This window comes from Oncorhynchus masou, chromosome 18, assembly GCF_036934945.1.
Source record: "Oncorhynchus masou masou isolate Uvic2021 chromosome 18, UVic_Omas_1.1, whole genome shotgun sequence".
Classification (NCBI taxonomy): domain Eukaryota; kingdom Metazoa; phylum Chordata; class Actinopteri; order Salmoniformes; family Salmonidae; genus Oncorhynchus; species Oncorhynchus masou.
The window spans coordinates 10,691,588-10,712,094 of NC_088229.1; positions in this window are offsets into that span (position 1 = coordinate 10,691,588).

Here is a 20,507-nt window from a genome sequence, read left to right on the forward strand (position 1 = left end):
TATCTCTCCTTTCTCTGGCTCTCTCCTTCCCCATCTCTCTCCTTTCTCTGGCTCTCTCCTTCCCCATCTCTCTCCATTCTCTGGCTCTCGCCTTCCCCATCTCTCTCTATTCTCTGCCTCTCTCCTTCCCCATCTCGCTCCTTTCTCTGGCTCTGTCCTTCCCCATCTCTCTCCTTACTCTGGCTCTGTCCTTCCCCATCTCTCTCCTTACTCTGGCTCTGTCCTTCCCCATCTCTCTCCATTCTCTGGCTCTCTCCTTGCCCATCTCTCTCCATTCTCTGGCTCTCTCCTTGCCCATCTCTCTCCATTCTCTGGCTCTCTCCTTCCCCATCTCTCTCCTTACTCTGGCTCTGTCCTTCCCCATCTCTCTCCATTCTCTGGCTCTCTCCTTGCCCATCTCTCTCCATTCTCTGGCTCTCTCCTTCCCCATCTCGCTCCATTCTCTGGCTCTCGCCTTCCCAATATTTCTCCTTTCTCTGGCTCTGTCCTTCCCCATCTCTCTCCTTTCTCTGGCTCTGTCCTTCCCCATCTCTCTCCATTCTCTGGCTCTCTCCTTCCCAATGTCTCTCCATTCTCTGGCTCTCTCCTTCCCTATCTCTTTCCATTCTCTGGCTCTCTCCTTCCCAATATCTCTCCATTCTCTGGCTCTCTCCTTCCCTATCTCTCTCCATTCTCTGGCTCTCTCCTGCCCCATCTCTCTCCTTTCTTTGGCTCTGTCCTTCCCCATCTCTCTCATTTCTCTGGTTATCTCTTATCTCCCTATCATCACAAACCTTCTCTTTTCTTTCTGTCACCCAAACACATGCCCTCCTTTTCCCTCTCTCTGTCTCTCTCTCTCTATGTCTCTCTCGGTCTCTCTCTCTGTCTGTCACTCTCTCTCTCTCTGTCTCTCTCTCGGTCTCTCTCTCTCGGTCTCTCGGTCTCTCTCTCTCGGTCTCTCTCTCAGTCTCTCTCTCTCTGTTTCTCTCTCTCGGTCTCCATCTCTCTCGGTCTCTCTCTCTGTCTGTCACTCTCTCTCTCTCTCTGTCTCTCTCTCTCGGTCTCTCTCACTCTCAGTCTCTCTCTCTCGGACTCTCTCTCGGTCTATCTCTCTCTGTCTCTCTCTCTCTGTCTCTCTCAGTCTCTCTCTCTCGGTCTCCTTCTATATATCTCTATATCCAGGGGTGTAAAGTAGAAATACTTTAAAGTATGACTTTATATCTGTACTTTACTTTACTATTTATGTTTTTCACAACTTTTACTTCACGACATCACTACATTCCTAAAGAAAATTATATACTTTTTACTCCGTACATTTTCCCTGACACCCAAAAGTATTCGTTACATTTTGACAAACAATGGTCCAATTCAAACATTTATCAAGAGAACATCCCTGGTCATCCCCATTGCCTCTGATCTGGTGGATTCACTAAACACAAATGCTTATTTTGAGTGTTGGAGTGTGCCCCTGGCTATCTGTAAATTATGTCTGAGTTTTGGAGTGTTCCCCTGGCTATCTTTAAATTATGTCTGAGTTTTGGAGTGTTCCCCTGGCTATCTGTAAATTATGTCTGAGTGTTGGAGTGTTCCCCTGGCTATCTGTAAATTATGTCTGAGTGTTGGAGTGTTCCCCTGGCTATCTGTAAATTATGTCTGAGTGTTGGAGTGTTCCCCTGGCTATCTGTAAATGATATCTGAGTGTTGGAGTGTGCCCTGGCTATCTGTAAATGATATCTGAGTGTTGGAGTGTGCCCTGGCTATCTGTAAATTATATCTGAGTGTTGGAGTGTGCCCTGGCTATCTGTAAATGATTTCTGAGTGTTGGAGTGTGCCCTGGCTATCTGTAAATTATATCTGAGTGTTGGAGTGTGCCCCTGGCTATCTGTAAATTATATCTGAGTGTTGGAGTGTGCCCCTGGCTATCTGTAAATGATATCTGAGTGTTGGAGTGTGCCCCTGGCTATCTGTAAATGATATCTGAGTGTTGGAGTGTGCCCTGGCTATCTGTAAATTATATCTGAGTGTTGGAGTGTGCCCCTGGCTATCTGTAAATTATATCTGAGTGTTGGAGTGTTCCCCTGGCTATCTGTAAATTATATCTTAGTGTTGGAGTGTGCCCTGGCTATCTGTAAATTATATCTGAGTGTTGGAGTGTGCCCCTGGCTATCTGTAAATGATATCTGAGTGTTGGAGTGTGCCCTGGCTATCTGTAAATTATATCTGAGTGTTGGAGTGTGCCCTGGCTATCTGTAAATTATATCTGAGTGTTGGAGTGTGCCCTGGCTATCTGTAAATTATATCTGAGTGTTGGAGTGTGTCCCTGGCTATCTGTAAATTATATCTGAGTTTTGGAGTGTTCCCCTGGCTATCTGTAAATGATGTCTGAGTTTTAGAGTGTGCCCCTGGCTATCTGTAAATGATGTCTGAGTGTTGGAATGTGCCCCTGGCTATCTGTAGATTATGTCTGAGTTTTGGAGTGTGTCCCTGGCTATCTATATATGTAAATAATAAATCATATTTGTGCTTTCTGGTTTGGAATTTATAATTATTTATACTTTTACTTTTGATGCTTACGTATATTTTAGCAATTCCATGTACTTTTCATACTTAAGTACATTTAAAACCAAATACTTTTTGACTTTTACTCAAGTAGTACTTTACCGGGTGACTTATACTTTTAATTGAGTCATTTTCTTTTAAGGGATCTTTACTGTCTATATATCTCCCTCGATCCTCACTCCCTGTAAACCAGCAGAGTGAATCGAGATGGTGTTGCCCTCTTCTACCTCTCCTCTCCTCTAACTCGAAGTCAAAGCCTGCTAGCTAAAGAAGGGAGGTGATACGCTCGACCTCATCTTTACTAGATGCTGTTCTTCCACTAACCTCATTGCAACTCCCCTCCAAGTCTCCGACCACTACCTTGTATCCTTTTCCCTCTCGCTCTCATCCAACACTTCCCACACTGCCCCTACTCGGATGGTATCGCGCCGTCCCAACCTTCGCTCTCTCTCCCCCGCTACTCTCTCCTCTTCCATCCTATCATCTCTTCCCTCTGCTCAAACCTTCTCCAACCTATCTCCTGATTCTGCCTCCTCAACCCTCCTCTCTTCCCTTTCTGCATCCTTTGACTCTCTATGTCCCCTATCCTCCAGGCCGGCTCGGTCCTCCCCTCCCGCTCCGTGGCTCGACGACTCATTGCGAGCTCACAGAACAGGGCTCCGGGCAGCCGAGCGGAAATGGAGGAAAACTCGCCTCCCTGCAGACCTGGCATCCTTTCACTCCCTCCTCTCTACATTTTCCTCCTCTGTCTCTGCTGCTAAAGCCACTTTCTACCACTCTAAATTCCAAGCATCTGCCTCTAACCCTAGGAAGCTCTTTGCCACCTTCTCCTCCCTCCTGAATCCTCCTCCCCCTCCCCCCCCCCCTCCTCCCTCTCTGCAGATGACTTCGTCAACCATTTTGAAAAGAAGGTCGACGACATCCGATCCTCGTTTGCTAAGTCAAACGACACCGCTGGTTCTGCTCACACTGCCCTACCCTGTGCTCTGACCTCTTTCTCCCCTCTCTCTCCAGATGAAATCTCGCTTCTTGTGACGGCCGGCCGCCCAACAACCTGCCCGCTTGACCCTATCCCCTCCTCTCTTCTCCAGACCATTTCCGGAGACCTTCTCCCTTACCTCACCTCGCTCATCAACTCATCCCTGACCGCTGGCTACGTCCCTTCCGTCTTCAAGAGAGCAAGAGTTGCACCCCTTCTGAAAAAACCTACACTCGATCCCTCCGATGTCAACAACTACAGACCAGTATCCCTTCTTTCTTTTCTCTCCAAAACTCTTGAACGTGCCGTCCTTGGCCAGCTCTCCCGCTATCTCTCTCAGAATGACCTTCTTGATCCAAATCAGTCAGGTTTCAAGACTAGTCATTCAACTGAGACTGCTCTTCTCTGTATCACGGAGGCGCTCCGCACTGCTAAAGCTAACTCTCTCTCCTCTGCTCTCATCCTTCTAGACCTATCGGCTGCCTTCGATACTGTGAACCATCAGATCCTCCTCTCCACCCTCTCCGAGTTGGGCATCTCCGGCGCGGCCCACGCTTGGATTGCGTCCTACCTTACAGGTCGCTACTACCAGGTGGCGTGGCGAGAATCTGTCTCCTCGCCACGCGCTCTCACCACTGGTGTCCCACAGTGCTCTGTTCTAGGCCCTCTCCTATTCTCGCTATACACCAAGTCACTTGGCTCTGTCATAACCTCACATGGTCTCTCCTATCATTGCTATGCAGACGACACACAATTAATCTTCTCCTTTCCCCCTTCTGATGACCAGGTGGCGAATCGCATCTCTGCATGTCTGGCAGACATATCAGTGTGGATGACGGATCACCACCTCAAGCTGAACCTCGGCAAGACGGAGCTGCTCTTCCTCCCGGGGAAGGACTGCCCGTTCCATGATCTCGCCATCACGGTTGACAACTCCATTGTGTCCTCCTCCCAGAGCGATAAGAACCTTGGCGTGATCCTGGACAACACCCTGTCGTTCTCAACTAACATCAAGGCGGTGGCCCGTTCCTGTAGGTTCATGCTCTACAACATCCGCAGAGTACGACCCTGCCTCACACAGGAAGCGGCGCAGGTCCTAATCCAGGCACTTGTCATCTCCCGTCTGGATTACTGCAACTCGCTGTTGGCTGGGCTCCCTGCCTGTGCCATTAAACCCCTACAACTCATCCAGAACGCCGCAGCCCGTCTGGTGTTCAACCTTCCCAAGTTCTCTCACGTCACCCCGCTCCTCCGCTCTCTCCACTGGCTTCCAGTTGAAGCTCGCATCCGCTACAAGACCATGGTGCTTGCCTACGGAGCTGTGAGGGGAACGGCACCGCAGTACCTCCAGGCTCTGATCAGGCCCTACACCCAATCAAGGGCACTGCGTTCATCCACCTCTGGCCTGCTCGCCTCCCTACCACTGAGGAAGTACAGTTCCCGCTCAGCCCAGTCAAAACTGTTCGCTGCTCTGGCCCCCCAATGGTGGAACAAACTCCCTCACGACGCCAGGACAGCGGAGTCAATCACCACCTTCCGGACACACCTGAAACCCCACCTCTTTAAGGAATACCTAGGATAGGATAAAGTAATCCTTCTCACCCCCCCTTAAATGATTTAGATGCACTATTGTAAAGTGGCTGTTCCACTGGATGTCATAAGGTGAATTCACCAATTTGTAAGTCACTCTGGATAAGAGCGTCTGCCAAATGACTTAAATGTAAATGTAATGTAATGAGGTGAGGATAGCAGGGTTAGGGTTAGTTCCTGCTAGCTGCAGAAGGTAGGGGAGGATAGCAGGGTTAGGGTTAGTTTCTGCTAGCTGCAGAAGGGAGGGGAGGATAGCAGGGTTAGGGTTAGTTCCTGCTAGCTGCAGAAGGGAGGGGAGGATAGCAGGGTTAGGGTTAGTTCCTGCTAGCTACAGAAGGGAGGGGTGGATAGCAGGGTTAGGGTTAGTTCCTGCTAGCTGCAGAAGGGAGGCGAGGATAGTAGAGTCAGGGTTAGTTCCTGCTAGCTGCAGAAGGGAGGGGAGGATAGCAGGGTTAGGGTTAGTTCCTGCTAGCTGCAGAAGGTAGGGGAGGATAGCAGGGTTACGGTTAGTTCCTGCTAGCTGCAGAAGGGAGGGGAGGATAGCAGGGTTAGGGTTAGTTCCTGCTAGCTGCAGAAGGGAGGGGAGGATAGCAGGGTTAGGGTTAGTTCCTGCTAGCTGCAGAAGGGAGGGGAGGATAGCAGGGTTAGGGTTAGTTCCTGCTAGCTGCAGAAGGGAGGGGAGGATAGCAGGGTTAGGGTTAGTTCCTGCTAGCTGCAGAAGGGAGGGGAGGATAGCAGGGTTAGGGTTAGTTCCTGCTAGCTGCAGAAGGGAGGGGAGGATAGCAGGGTTAGGGTTAGTTCCTGCTAGCTGCAGAAGGGAGGGGAGCATAACAGAGTTAGGGTTAGAGCACTGGTGCTCTTTCCAGCTGGATGTTGCCTGCCTCTTGTTTACATTCTTGGTATTCGTCACGCCTCTCTCTCTTAAAATCAAAGAACATTCAAAACTTTCAAACATTCAGGGCAATTCAAAATGTAGATCTAAGATGTAACTAATATATTACATTTCAAAATGTATGTCTTTACATCCAAGATGGTATAGCGGGCCACGTTGGGTTTGCACGGAAACAGTGGAAGGGAAGGGGATTGGACGAGTATTGGGTTGAAAAAAGTACACAGTAAATCATTCATTAAAATGGGTCAAAAAGTCAGACCGTTTTATTAATTAAGTGGGGTCGAGGGGGAATGGAGCCAATGACTGGGCAAAAAAGCAGGGCCTGTAGTGCAACACCTGGATCTCTCTCTCTTTCTCTCTCTCTCTCTCCCTCTCTCTCTCTCTCTCTACTCTCCAGATGTTTCTCTCGCTCTCTCTTTACTCTCTAGCTGTTTCTCTCTCTTTTTTACTCTCTCTTTTTACTATCCAGCTGTTTCTCTCTCTTTTTACTCTCTATTTTTACTGTCTCTAGCTGTTTCTTTCTGTCTTTTTACTCTCTAGCTGTTTCTCTCTCTCTCTCTCTTTACTCTCTAGCTGTTTCTCTCTCTCTCTCTTTTTACTCTCTAGCTGTTTTTCCCTCTCTCTTTTACTGTCTCTAGCTGTTTCTCTAACTCTCTTTACTCTCTCTAACTGTTTCTCTCTCTTTTTACTCTCTAGCTGTTTCTCTCTCTATCCCTTTACTCTCTCTAACTGTTTCTCTCTCTTTTTATTATCTAGCTGTTTCTCTCTCTCTCTCCTTATTCTCTCTAGCTGTTTCTCTCTCTCTCTTTACTCTATCTAGCTGTTTCTCTCTCTCCCTTTTTACTCTCTCTAGCTGTTTCTCTCTCCTTTTACTCTCTAGCTGTTTCTCTCTCTCTCTTTTTATTCTCTCTAGCTATTTCTCTCTCTCTCTCGTTTTACGCTCTCCAGCTGTTTCTTTCTTTCTTTTTACTCTCTAGCTGTTTCTCTCTCTCTCTTTACTCTCTCTAGCTGTCTCTCTCTTTTTACTCTAGCTGTTTCTTTCTCTCTTTTTACTCTCTTTTTACTCTCTCTAGCTGTCTCTCTCTCTTTTTACTCTCTTTTTACTCTCTCTAGATGTTTCTCTCTCTCTCTTTACTCTCTCTAACTGTTTCTCTCTCTCTCTTTTTACTCTCTAGCTGTTTCTCTCTCTCTCTTTTTACTCCCTAGCTGTTTCTCTCTCTCTTTACTCTCTCTAACATTTTCTCTCTCTTTTTAGTCTCTAGCTGTTTCTCTCTCTCTAGCTGTTTCTCTCTCTCTCTTTACTCTCTCTAACTGTTTTTCTCTCTTTTTTTCTCTCTAGCTGTTTCTCTCTCTCTCTTTATTCTCTCTAACTGTTTCTCTCTCTTTTTATTCTCTCTAGCTGTTTCTCTCTCTCTCTTTTTACTCTATAGCTGTTTCTCTCTCTCTAGCTGTTTCTCTCTCTCTCTCTTTACTCTCTCTAACTGTTTTTCTCTCTTTTTATTCTCTCTAGCTGTTTCTCTCTCTTTTTATTCTCTCTAACTGTTTCTCTCTCTTTTTACTCTCTCTAGCTGTTTCTCTCTCTCTTTTTACTTTCTCATTTTATTCTCTCTAGTTGTTTTTCTCTCTCTCTCTCTTTACTCTCTCTAACTGTTTCTCTCTCTTTTTACTCTCTCTAGCTGTTTCTCTCTCTCTTTACTCTCTCTAACTGTTTCTCTTTTTATTCTCTCTAGCTGTTTCTCTCTCTTTTTACTCTCTAGCTGTTTCTCTCTCTCTTTTTACTCTCTAGCTGTTTCTCTCTCTCTCTTTTTACTCTCTAGCCGTTTCTCTCTTTTTACTCTAGCTGTTTCTCTCTCTCTTTATTCTCTCTAGCTGTTTCTCTCTCTCCTTTGTCTGTCTCTAGCTGTTTCTCTCTCTCTTTATTCTCTCGAGCTGTTTCTCTCTCTTTTTACTGTCTCTAGCTGTTTCTCTCTCTCTCTTTACTCTCTAGCTGTTTCTCTCTCTCTCTCTTGTCTGTCTCTAGCTGTTTCTCTCTCTTTTTACTGTCTCTAGCTGTTTCTCTCTCTCTCTCTTTACTCTCTAGCTGTTTCTCTCTCTCTCTTTTGTCTGTCTCGGGCTGTTTCTCTCTCTTTTTACTGTCTCTAGCTGTTTCTCTCTCTCTCTTTACTCTCTAGCTGTTTTCTCTCTCTCTTTTGTCTGTCTCTAGCTGTTTCTCTCTCTCTCTTTACTCTCTAGCTGTTTTTCTCTCTCTCTTTTTACTCTCTCTAGCTCTCGCTTTCTGAACAGGCTAGGCTTTGTGTTGGCCAGAGCCTGGCCTGGGTCTGCTCCTCTAGCCAGCTCTGTGTACCTAGGCCCGGCCACACACCCCCGCTGTACACACTCTCTCTCTCTCTCTGTCCCTCTCTCTCTCTCTCTCTCTCTCTCTCTCTGTCCTCTCTCTCTCTCTCTCTCTCTCTCTCTCTCTCTCTCTCTCTCTCTCTCTGTCCCTCTGTCTCCTCTCTCTCTCTCTCTCTCTCTCTCTCTCTCTCTCTCTCTCTCTCTCTCAGGAACCATGGCTTCCTCTGTTTGAAAAGAGAGAAAGAAGGAGAGAAATGAGAGAGAGAGAGAGATAGAAGGTAGGAAGCAGAGGAGAGAGAAGGTAGAAAGCAGAGCAGAGAGAGAAGGAGAGAGAGAATGAATGGGTGTGCGTGTGTTAAAAATATTGTCAATTACTGTCATAACTTCAAAAATAAGTAAAATATTGAAACAATATTTTGGCCATATCGCCCAGCATTATTTTGTATTAAGGATCCCTATTAGGTCCTGCAAAGGCAGCAGCTACTCTACCTGGTGTGTATTAAGGTTCCCCAACACAAACATAGGCAGACACACACACACACACACACACACACACACACACACACACACACACACACACACACACACACACACACACACACACACACACACACACACACACACACACACACACACACAGATTGGGTACTGTAATTATGTGGTAGTGGTGGAGTAGGGCCCAGAGGGCACACAGTCTGTGAATGTTTTGTAATGTTTTTTAAATGGAATAAACTGCCTTAATTTTACAGGACTCCAGGAAGAGTGGCTGCAGCCTTGGCCGCAACTAATGGGGGTCCATAATAAATACAAATACTCTGCCTGGGGTAGAGCAACATTAAGGCAGTTATATACATGACATTACATTTCATAACACATTTAGAGTGATCCCTCAGGCCTCTACTCTACTATCACATTCAGTCGGAAGTTTACATACACTTAGGTTGGAATCACTAAAACTTGTTTTCAACCACTCCACAAATTTCTTGTTAACAAACTATAGTTTTGTCAAGTTGGTTAGGACAGCTACTTTGTGCATGACACAAGTCATTTTCCAACAATTGTTTACAGACAGATTATTTCATTTATAATTCACTGTATCACAATTCCAGTGGGTCAGAAGTTTACTCTAAGTTGACTGTGCCCTTAAACAGGATGGAAAATTCCAGAAAATGATGTCTTTAAAAATGATGTCTTTAGAAATTGTCTTTAGAAGCTTCTGAATTGCTAATTGACATCATTTGAGTCAATTGGAGAATTTATCTGTGGATGTATTTAAAGGCCTACCTTCAAACTCAGTGCCTCTTTGCTTGACATCATGGGAAAATCATAAGAAATCAGCGAAGACCTCAGAAAAATAAATTGTAGACCTCCACAAGTCTGGTTCATCCTTGGGAGCAACTTCCAAACGCCTGAAGGTACCACGTTCATCTGTACAAACACCATGGGACCACGCAGCTGTCATACTGCTCAGGAAAGAGACGCGTTCTGTCTCCTAGAGATGAACGTACTTTGGTGCGAAGAGTGCAAATCAATCCCAGAACAACAGCAAAGGACCTTGTGAAAATGCTGGAGGAAACAGTTACAAAAGTATCTATATCCACAGTAAAACGAGTCCGATATCGACATAACCTGAAAGGCCGCTCAGCAAGAGGGAAGCCACTGCTCCAAAACCGCCATAAGAAAGCCAGACTACGGTTTGCAACTGCACATGGTGACAACGATCAGACTTTTTGGAGAAATGTTCTTTGGTCTGATGAAACAAAAATAGAACTGTTTGGCCATAATGACCATCATTATGTTTGGAGGAAAAAGCGGGAGGCTTGCAAGCTGAAGAGCACCATCCCAACCGTGAAGCACGGGGGTGGCAGCATGATGTTGTGAGGGGTGCTTTGCTGCAGTAGGGACTGGTGCGTTTCACAAAATAGATGGCTTCATGAGGAAGAGAAGTACAGTGCCTTGCGAAAGTATTCGGGCCCCTTAAACTTTGCGACCTTTTGCCACATTTCAGGCTTCAAACATAAAGATATAAAACTGTATATTTTTGTGAAGAATCAACAACAAGTGGGACACAATCATGAAGTGGAACGACATTTATTGGATATTTCAAACTTTTTTAACAAATCAAAAACTGAAAAATTGGGCGTGCAAAATTATTCAGCCCCCTTAAGTTAATACTTTGTAGCACCACCTTTTGCTGCGATTACAGCTGTAAGTCGCTTGGGGTATGTCTCTATCAGTTTTGCACATCGAGAGACTGAAATTTTTTCCCATTCCTCCTTGCAAAACAGCTCGAACTCAGTGAGGTTGGATGGAGAGCATTTGTGAACAGCAGTTTTCAGTTCTTTCCACAGATTCTCGATTGGATTCAGGTCTGGACTTTGACTTAGCCATTCTAACACCTGGATATGTTTATTTTTGAACCATTCCATTGTAGATTTTGCTTTATGTTTTGGATCATTGTCTTATTGGAAGACAAATCTCCGTCCCAGTCTCAGGTCTTTTGCAGACTCCATCAGGTTTTCTTCCAGAATGGTCCTGTATTTGGCTCCATCCATCTTCCCATCAATTTGAACCATCTTCCCTGTCCCTGCTGAAGACAAGCAGGCCCAAACCATGATACTGCCACCACCATGTTTGACAGTGGGGATGGTGGGTCACGGTGATGAGCTGTGTTGCTTTTACGCCAAACATAACGTTTTGCATTGTTGCCAAAAAGTTCAATTTTGGTTTCATCTGACCAGAGCACCTTCTTCCACATGTTTGGTGTGTCTCCCAGGTGGCTTGTGGCAAACTTTAAACAACACTTTTTATGGATATCTTTAAGAAATGGCTTTCTTCTTGCCACTCTTCCATAAAGGCCAGATTTGTGCAATATACAACTGATTGTTGTCCTATGGACAGAGTCTCCCACCTCAGCTGTAGATCTCTGCAGTTCATCCAGAGTGATCATGGGCCTCTTGGCTGCATCTCTGATCAGTCTTCTCCTTGTATGAGCTGAAAGTTTAGAGGGACAGCCAGGTCTTGGTAGATTTGCAGTGGTCTGATACTCCTTCCATTTCAATATTATCGCTTGCACAGTGCTCCTTGTGATGTTTAAAGCTTGGGAAATCTTTTTGTATCCAAATCCGGCTTTAAACTTCTTCACAACAGTATCTCGGACCTGCCTGGTGTGTTCCTTGTTCTTCATGATGCTCTCTGCGCTTTTAACGGACCTCTGAGACTATCACAGTGCAGGTGCATTTATACGGAGACTTGATTACACACAGGTGGATTGTATTTATAATCATTAGTCATTTAGGTCAACATTGGATCATTCAGAGATCCTCACTGAACTTCTGGAGAGAGTTTGCTGCACTGAAAGTAAAGGGGCTGAATAATTTTGCACGCCCAATCTTTCAGTTTTTGATTTGTTAAAAAAGTTTGAAATATCCAATAAATGTCGATCCACTTCATGATTGTGTCCCACTTGTTGTTGATTCTTCACAAAAAAATACAGTTTTATATCTTTATGTTTGAAGCCTGAAATGTGGCAAAAGGTCGAAAGTTCAAGGTGGCCTGTCACGTCTAGTCAAGGTGGGTGGAATCAGGCGCAGAGAGCAGAATGCGATAATAACGTTTATTCTCCTGTGAACAAAAAACAAAGAACAGTCAACCCAAATACAGACAGGGTGAAATATCCAAAACAGGATAAAGACTAACCGGAGAAAAAACAAACAGCAAACACCGACAGACAAAACGAAATGACAAAAATAAACAATCACAAAACAAGGGCGGGACAACCTACATTAAATACAGACACTAATTAACTAAACAACACACAGGTGAAACCAATTAGACAAAACCAACAGATACACGAAAAAGGGATCAGTAGTGGCTAATAGGACGGTGACGACGACCGCCGAGCACCGCCCGAATGGGCAGGAGAGCCAACCTCGGCGGAAGTCGTGACATGGCCAAATACTTTTGCAAGGCACTGTATGTGGATATATTGAAGCAAGACCTCAATACATCAGTCAGGAAGTTAAAGCTTGGTCGCAAATGGATCTTCCAAATGGACAATGACCCCAAGCATACTTCCAAAATTGTGGCAAAATGGCTTAAGGAAAACAAAGTCAAGGTATTGGAGTGGCCATCACAAAGCCCTGACCTCAATCCTATAGAACTTTTGAGGGCAGAACTGAAAAAGCGTGTGCAAGCAAGGAGGCCTAAAAACCTGACTCAGTTACACCAGCTCTGTCAGGAGGAATGGGCCAAAATTCACCCAACTTATTGTGGGAACCCTGTGGAAGGCTACCCGAAACGTTTGACCCAAGTTAAACAATTTAAAGGCAATGCTACCAAATACTAATTAAGTATATTTAAAGAAATAAAATCTGAAATAAATCATTCTCTCTACTATTATTCTGACATTTCACATTCTTAAAATGAAGTGGTGTTCCTAACTAACCTAAGACAGGTGTCATGTACGTGTGTACAGATGGCAGGGAAGTCAGGCGCAGGAGAATCGAACTTGGTAAAATGGAGTAGTTTAATAACTTTAAAACACAGCTACAAAACCATGACAGTAATGAAAACAAAGTGGGAACGAGGCCCTGTCGCACGCATCAACACAAACAACACGATCTCAGCCTCCAGTATTTATGCTGCAGTAGTTTATGTGTCGGGGGCTGGGGTCAGTTTGTTATATCTGGAGTACTTCTCCTGTCCAATTCGGTGTCCTGTGTGAATCGAAGTGTGCGTTCTCTAATTCTCTCCTTCTCTCTCTCGGAGGACCTGAGCCCTAGGACCATGCCCCAGGACTACCTGAGATGATGACTCCATGCTGTCCCCAGTCCACCTGGCCGTGCTGCTGCTCCAGTTTCAACTGTTCTGCCTTATTATTATTCGACCATGCTGGTCATTTATGAACATTTGAACATCTTGGCCATGTTCTGTTATAATCTCTACCCGGCACAGCCAGATATGCTCTCTCTAAAGGGACTGGCCACCTGGCCGTGCTGCTGCTCCCAACTGTTCTGCCTTATTATTATTTGACCATAGTTATAATCTCTACCCGGCACAGCCTGGCCACCCCACATAGCCTAGTTCCTCTCTAGGTTTCTTCCTAGGTTTTGGCCTTTCTTGGGAGTTTTTCCTAACCACCGTGCTTCTACACCTGTATTGCATGCTGTTTGGGGTTTTAGGCTGGGTTTCTGTACAGCACTTTGAGATATCAGCTGATGTACGAAGGGCTATATAAATAAATTTGATTTGATTTGATTTGATAAATGAACAACAAACAATCTCTGACAAGGACATGAGGGGAAACAGAGGGTTAAATACACAACAGGTAATGAATGGGATTGGAACCAGGTGTGAAGGAAGACAAGACAAAACCAATGGAAAATGAAAAATGGATCAATGATGGCAAGAAGACTGGTGAAGTCGCCTGCCAGGCACCGCCCGAACAGGGAGAGGCATCAACTTTGGCAGAAGTCGTGACAACAGGGAATTTTTTCCTAGGATTAAATGTCAGGAATTGTGAAAAACTGAGTTTAAATGTATTTGGCTAAGGTGTATGTAAACTTCCGACTTCAACTGTATACAGGTTGGGACTGTTCTATAGTGGATTTGAACTGGGGTAAGACTGGAAGGAAGAGTTTAAAGCCACGTTGGGACTGTTCTATAGTGGATTTGACCTGGAGAAAGACTGGAAGGAAGAGTTTAAAGCCACGTTGGGACTGTTCCGTAGTGGATTTGAACTTGGGTAAGATTGGAATGAAGAGTTTTACTGGGATTGAATGGATTTGAATACGACTGGAAGGAAGAGTTTAAACCACGTTGGGACTGTTCTATAGTGGATTTGAAACACTGGAATGAAAAAGCCACGTTGGGACTGTTCTATAGTGGATTTGAACTTTGGAAGGAAGAGTTTAAAACATTGGGACTGTAAGACTGGGGAAGGAATGAAGAGTTTAAAGCCACATTGGGACTGTTCTATAGTGGATTTGAACTGGGGTAAGACTGGAATGAAGAGTTTAAAGCCACGTTGGGACTGTTCTATAGTGGATTTGAACTGGGGTAAGACTGGAAGGAAGAGTTTAAAGCCACGTTGGGACTGTTCTATAGTGGATTTGAACTGGGGTAAGACTGGAATGAAGAGTTTACAGCCACGTTGGGACTGTTCTATAGTGATTTGAACTGGGGTAAGACTGGAAGGAAGAGTTTAAAGCCATGTTGGGACTGTTCTATAGTGGATTTGAACTGGGGTAAGACTGGAATGAAGAGTTTAAAGCCACGTTGGGACTGTTCTAAGATTTGAACTTAAGACTGGAATGAAGAGTTTAAAGCCCGTTGGGACTGTTCTATAGTGGATTTGAACTGGGGTAAGACTGGAAGGAAGAGTTTAAAGCCACGTTAGGACTGTTCTATAGTGGATTTGAACTGGTGTAAGACTGGAATGAGGAGTTTAAAGCCACGTTGGGACTGTTCTATAGTGGATTTGAACTGGGGTAAGACTGGAATGAAGAGTTTAAAGCCACATTGGGACTGTTCTATAGTGGATTTGAACTGGGGTAAGACTGGAATGAAGAGTTTAAAGCCACATTGGGACTGTTCTATAGTGGATTTGAACTGGGGTAAGACTGGAATGAAGAGTTTAAAGCCACGTTGGGACTGTTCTATAGTGGATTTGAACTGGGGTAAGACTGGAAGGAAGAGTTTAAAGCCACGTTGGGACTGTTCTATAGTGGATTTGAACTGGGGTAAGACTGGAAGGAAGAGTTTAAAGCCACGTTGGGACTGTTCTATAGTGGATTTGAACTGGGGTAAGACTGGAATGAAGAGTTTAAAGCCACGTTGGGACTGTTCTATAGTGGATTTGAACTTGGGTAAGACTGGAAGGAAGAGTTTAAAGCCACGTTGGGACTGTTCTATAGTGGATTTGAAAAGACTGGAAGGAAGAGTTTAAAGCCACGTTGGGACTGTTCTATAGTGGATTTGAACTTGGGTAAGACTGGAAGGAAGAGTTTAAAGCCACGTTGGGACTGTTCTATAGTGGATTTGAACTTGGGTAAGACTGGAAGGAAGAGTTTAAAGCCACGTTGGGACTGTTCTATAGTGGATTTGAACTGGGGAAAGACTGGAATGAAGAGTTTAAAGCCACGTTGGGACTGTTCTATAGTGGATTTGAACTGGGGTAAGACTGGAAGGAAGAGTTTAAAGCCACATTGGGACTGTTCTATAGTGGATTTGAACTGGGGTAAGACTGGAAGGAAGAGTTTAAAGCCACGTTGGGACTGTTCTATAGTGGATTTGAACTTGGGTAAGACTGGAAGGAAGAGTTTAAAGCCACATTGGGACTGTTCTATAGTGGATTTGAACTTGGGTAAGACTGGAAGGAAGAGTTTAAAGCCACGTTGGGACTGTTCTATAGTGGATTTGGACTTGGGTAAGACTGGAAGGAAGAGTGTAAAGCCATGTTGACCCAAGTTAAACAGTTTAAAGGCAATGCTAACAAATACTAATGTATGTAAACTTCTGACCCACTGGGAATGTAATGAAAGAAATAAAAGCTGAAATATATCATTCTCTCTACTATTATTCTTACATTTCACATTCTTAAAAATAAAGTGGTGATCCTAACTCACCTAAGACAGTGAATCTTTACTTGGATCAAATGTCAGGAATTGTGAAAGACTGAGTTTAAATGTATTTGGCTTAGGTGTATGTAAACTTCCGACTTCAATTGTATGTAAAATACAACATCCATGTGTACGTGTCTGTAGAGCGTCTTATCATGTGTCTGTGCCTGTGATGGGTGTATTTTTATCTGTTTTTTAAATCTGATACTACTGCTTGCATCAGTTACCTGATGTGGAATAGAGTTCCATGTAGTCATGGCTCTATGAAGTACTGTGCGCCTCCCATAGTCTGTTCTGGACTTGGGGATTGTGGAGAGATCTCTGGTGGCATGTTGTGTGCGGTATGGATGGGTGTCTGAGCTGTGTGCTAGTAGTTTAAACAGACAACTCGGTGCATTCAGCTTGTCAACACATCTTACAAAAACAAGTGGCGATGAAGTCGATCTCTCCTCCACTTTGAGCCAGGAGAGATTTACATGCATATTATCAATGTTATCTCTCTGTGTACATTAATGGGCCAGCCGTGCTGCCCTGTTCTGATCCAATTGTAATTTTCAAAAGTCCCTCTTTGTTGCACCTGACCACATGACTGAACAGTAGTTCAGGTGTGACAAAACTAGGTCCTGTAGGACCTGCCTTGTTGACAATGCTGTTAAAACCTCTTAGAGCTCCCCCCTACTTTGTGCAATTTCCACCTGAAGACATACCCAAATCTAACAGCCTGTAGCTCAGGCACAGAACCAAGGATATGCATATTCTTGGTACCATTTGAAAGAAAACACTCTGAAGTTTGTGTAAATGTGAATTGAATGTAGGATAATATAACACAATAGGTTTAGATAAAACAATGAAAAAAACATGCTTTTTATTTTTATTTTTGCATCATCATCTTTAAAATGAACAAGATAAAACAAACATTCAGATAGATGATGCGGACAATTTCAGTGAACAATATAAGAGGGCAACAGTACTTGTGCAAAGTTTCAGAATGATAACTTCCAAAATGAGTGTGCTACATGACATTTATCATGGAGTCACCCAGGTGTCCCACACAAGTAGCCCAAATGTACCCAAGTTAACAAATTGGCGAAGGTATACATTTTGAAACAAATAACTATATACAAAATACCAAAATGGTATCTAACACCCCCCCCTAAAAATTTTAGAAAAATACATGGAAAAAGTAGGGGAAAAAATTATTATTGATAAAAAAATATGAAAAAAAAAAAGAATATATATACACATTTACAAAATAACATGGGTAACTATTAACACACTTTCAATATTTGGAAGACCCTCAGTCCTCTATCACATCAAATCTATTAATATAGCCCCGGCCTAAAACCCCAAACAGCAAGCAATGCAGGTGTAGAAGCACGGTGGCTAGAAAAAACTCCCTAGAAAGGCAAAAACCTAGGAAGAAACCTAGAGAGGAACATTGCTATGAGGGGTGGCCAATCCTCTTCTGGCTGTGCCGGGTGGAGATCACAGTGGTTGTAGAGGGTGCAACAGGACAGCACCTCAAGAGTAAAAATGAACAGTTTAGGGTTCCATAGCCGCAGGCAGAACAGTTGAAACTGGAACAGCAGCAAGGCCGGGTGGACTGGGGACAGCAAGGAGTCATCAATGCAGGTAGTCCTTAAGCATGGTCCAAGAGCTCAGGTCCTCCGAGAGAAAGAAGGAGAGAAAAAGAGAGCAGACTTAAATTCACACAAGACACCGGATAAGACAGGAAAAGTACTCCAGATATAACATACTGACCCTAGCCCCCATCCACTTTGCCATATTACCCCACCAACTTTGCCAAAACTCTAGACAATATTCTGCTGCTGATGCCAGATGCCATAGCAGTCTATTTCTGATGCAAAGCAGAGGGTCACTGAGCATGTGGTGCATGTGATGGGAGACATCATCTTGCAAACAACACAGCAACGCCTCCATGCTGTGCCCTTTTGGCCCTTAGGCACATCCATGCCTGCACAAATATATACGGGCAGATGAACACTTGTGGCAGGAGCAGTATATATATATATATATATATATATATATATATATATATATATATATATATATAGTATATAGGAATATATATATATATATATATATATATATAGGAACAGTATATATATGTATATATATATATATATATATATATATATATATATATATATATATACACAGACATAGTCTATGGTCGTTCTCATATAAACAAACAGACCCTCAATGACTAGCGTGCACTTTACACCCATTTCATTACATCTTTATATATTGCAAATAAAATGTAAAAACAATCACTAATAATATTTTATATTAATTTCAAACAACGGCATTAGCATGAGAGCAACTTACCAGTCCGAAACAATGTCCTCTCCGTTCAAAAAATATGCCTCAGTTTAAGACTTCAAAACGGAGTCTTCAAAAAGCAGATCTGTCTCACTTTCACGATGAATTTCCTCTAAAATTGTTTCTACATTCGTATATCTAGTCTTAGAATTAGCTTTCCTTGACTTATTCGCCATGATGTTGGATAAATAAACAGCTGAAGATGCAAGTCACTGAAATACTGCTGTGCGTAATAAGCGTCGCTCCTTCACGGTTGAATTGGCAATGGTGAAAGAACGGTCCGTACGCCAGCGTTCAATGGAAAGGTTTGTCTTACAACAAAGAATCATGGGATATTGCCGTTTACCTCTGCTCATTGGCTATCCACCCAGCCAGATTTCAAGACGAACAGTGGCCATTGGGTTAAAATACAGTCAATCAACAAGACAGTGGTCATATAATTGGTGCACAATGGGCTCGTCACTTGTTGTCTTCCAATCGTTTTTTCCGGGTCAATACGTCCCGCAAAATGACCCATCAAGTTTGGCTGTGTTACAAACAAACAGTTGATTGCAATGAAACCAAACATGACTGGATAAAGTCAGGGAAAGTCTGTCTCTTTTACGTTGGATGTTACGTCGAAAATTGAATCACATGAAATTCAACGAGACAAGCGCTCACAAAATGTTTTGTGTTAGGCTATAAAAAATGTATTTAACCGAACAAAAGACCGTTCATTGTGTAACATTGAGCCTTGGGATTGCAACCAGAGCAAGATCTTCAAAGGTAAACGATTTATTTCAATGCAATCTGTGATTTTGTTACGCAAGTGCTGGCTGAATAAGTAGTTTGATATGGGGGTCTGTGCTCAGATAATCGCAGCGTATTCTTTCACAATAAATCATTTTTTAAATCTGACAACGCAGTTGAATTAGCAAGATTCTAGGCTTTCGAACCATGTGAGACACTTCCCGCAAACAGGTTCGGTGCGCAGAGAGGTTAAGAAGTTAGAGCTGCACTTCATTATGGACAGACTTCTCCCTATCTTAGCTACTGTTGTATTAACACCTTTTGACCATGACAGTTTACAATCCAAGGTTACTCCAAGCAGTTTAGTCACCTCCACTTGCTCAATTTCCACAATATTTATTACAATATTTAGTTGAGGTTTAGGGTTTAGTGAATGTTTTATCCTAAATACAATGCTTTATGTTTTTGAAATATTTAGGACTAACTTATTCCTTGCCACCCATTCTGAAACTAACTGCAGCTCTTTGTTAAGTGTTGCAGTGATTTCACTTGCTGTAGTAGATGATGTGTATAGTATTGAGTCATCATCATACATAGACACATTGGCTTTACTCAAAGCCTGTGGCATGTCAGTAAAGATTGAAAAAAGTAAGGGGCCTAAACAGCTGCCCTGGGGAATCCCTGATTCTACCTGAATTGTGTTAGAGAGGTTTCCATTAAAGAACACTGTATTATGTTAGACAGCTAATTCTTTATCCACAATATAGCAGGGAGTGTAAAGCCATAACACATACGTTTTTTCATTCGCAGACTATGATCGATAATGTCAAAAGCCGCACTGAAGTCTAACAAAACAGCTCCCTCGGTCATTTGTGTAAGTGCCTTTCCCTATAACCATGCTGAAAGTCTGTTGTCAATTTGTTTACAGTAAACTATTATTTGTATCTGGTCAAAAACAATTTTTTCCAAAAGTTTACTAAGGGTTGGTAACAGACTGATTGGTCAGCAGTTTGAGCCAGTAAAGAGGGCTTTACATTTCTGGGGTAGCGGAATTACTTTAGCTTCCCTCCAGGCCTGAGGGCACACACTTTCTAGTAGGCTTAGATATGAAGATATGGCAAATAGGAGTGGCAATATTGTCCTCTATTATCCTCCGTAATTTTCCATCCAAATTGTCAGACTCCGGTGGTTTGTCATTGTTGTAGACAAAAATTATTTTTTCACCTCTTCCACACTCACTTAACGGAACTCAAAATGACAATGCTTGTCTTTCATAATTTTATCAGTTATACTCGGATGTGTAGTGCCAGCGTTTGTTGCTGGCATGTCATGCCTAAGTTTGCTAATCTTGCCAATGAAAAAATCCTTAAAGTAATTGGCAATATCAGTGGTTTTGTGATGAATGAGCCACCTGATTCAATGAATGGTGGTTCTGAGTTAGCTTCTTTTGCCCAAAATGCCATCAAAGAGGTTAAGGTGC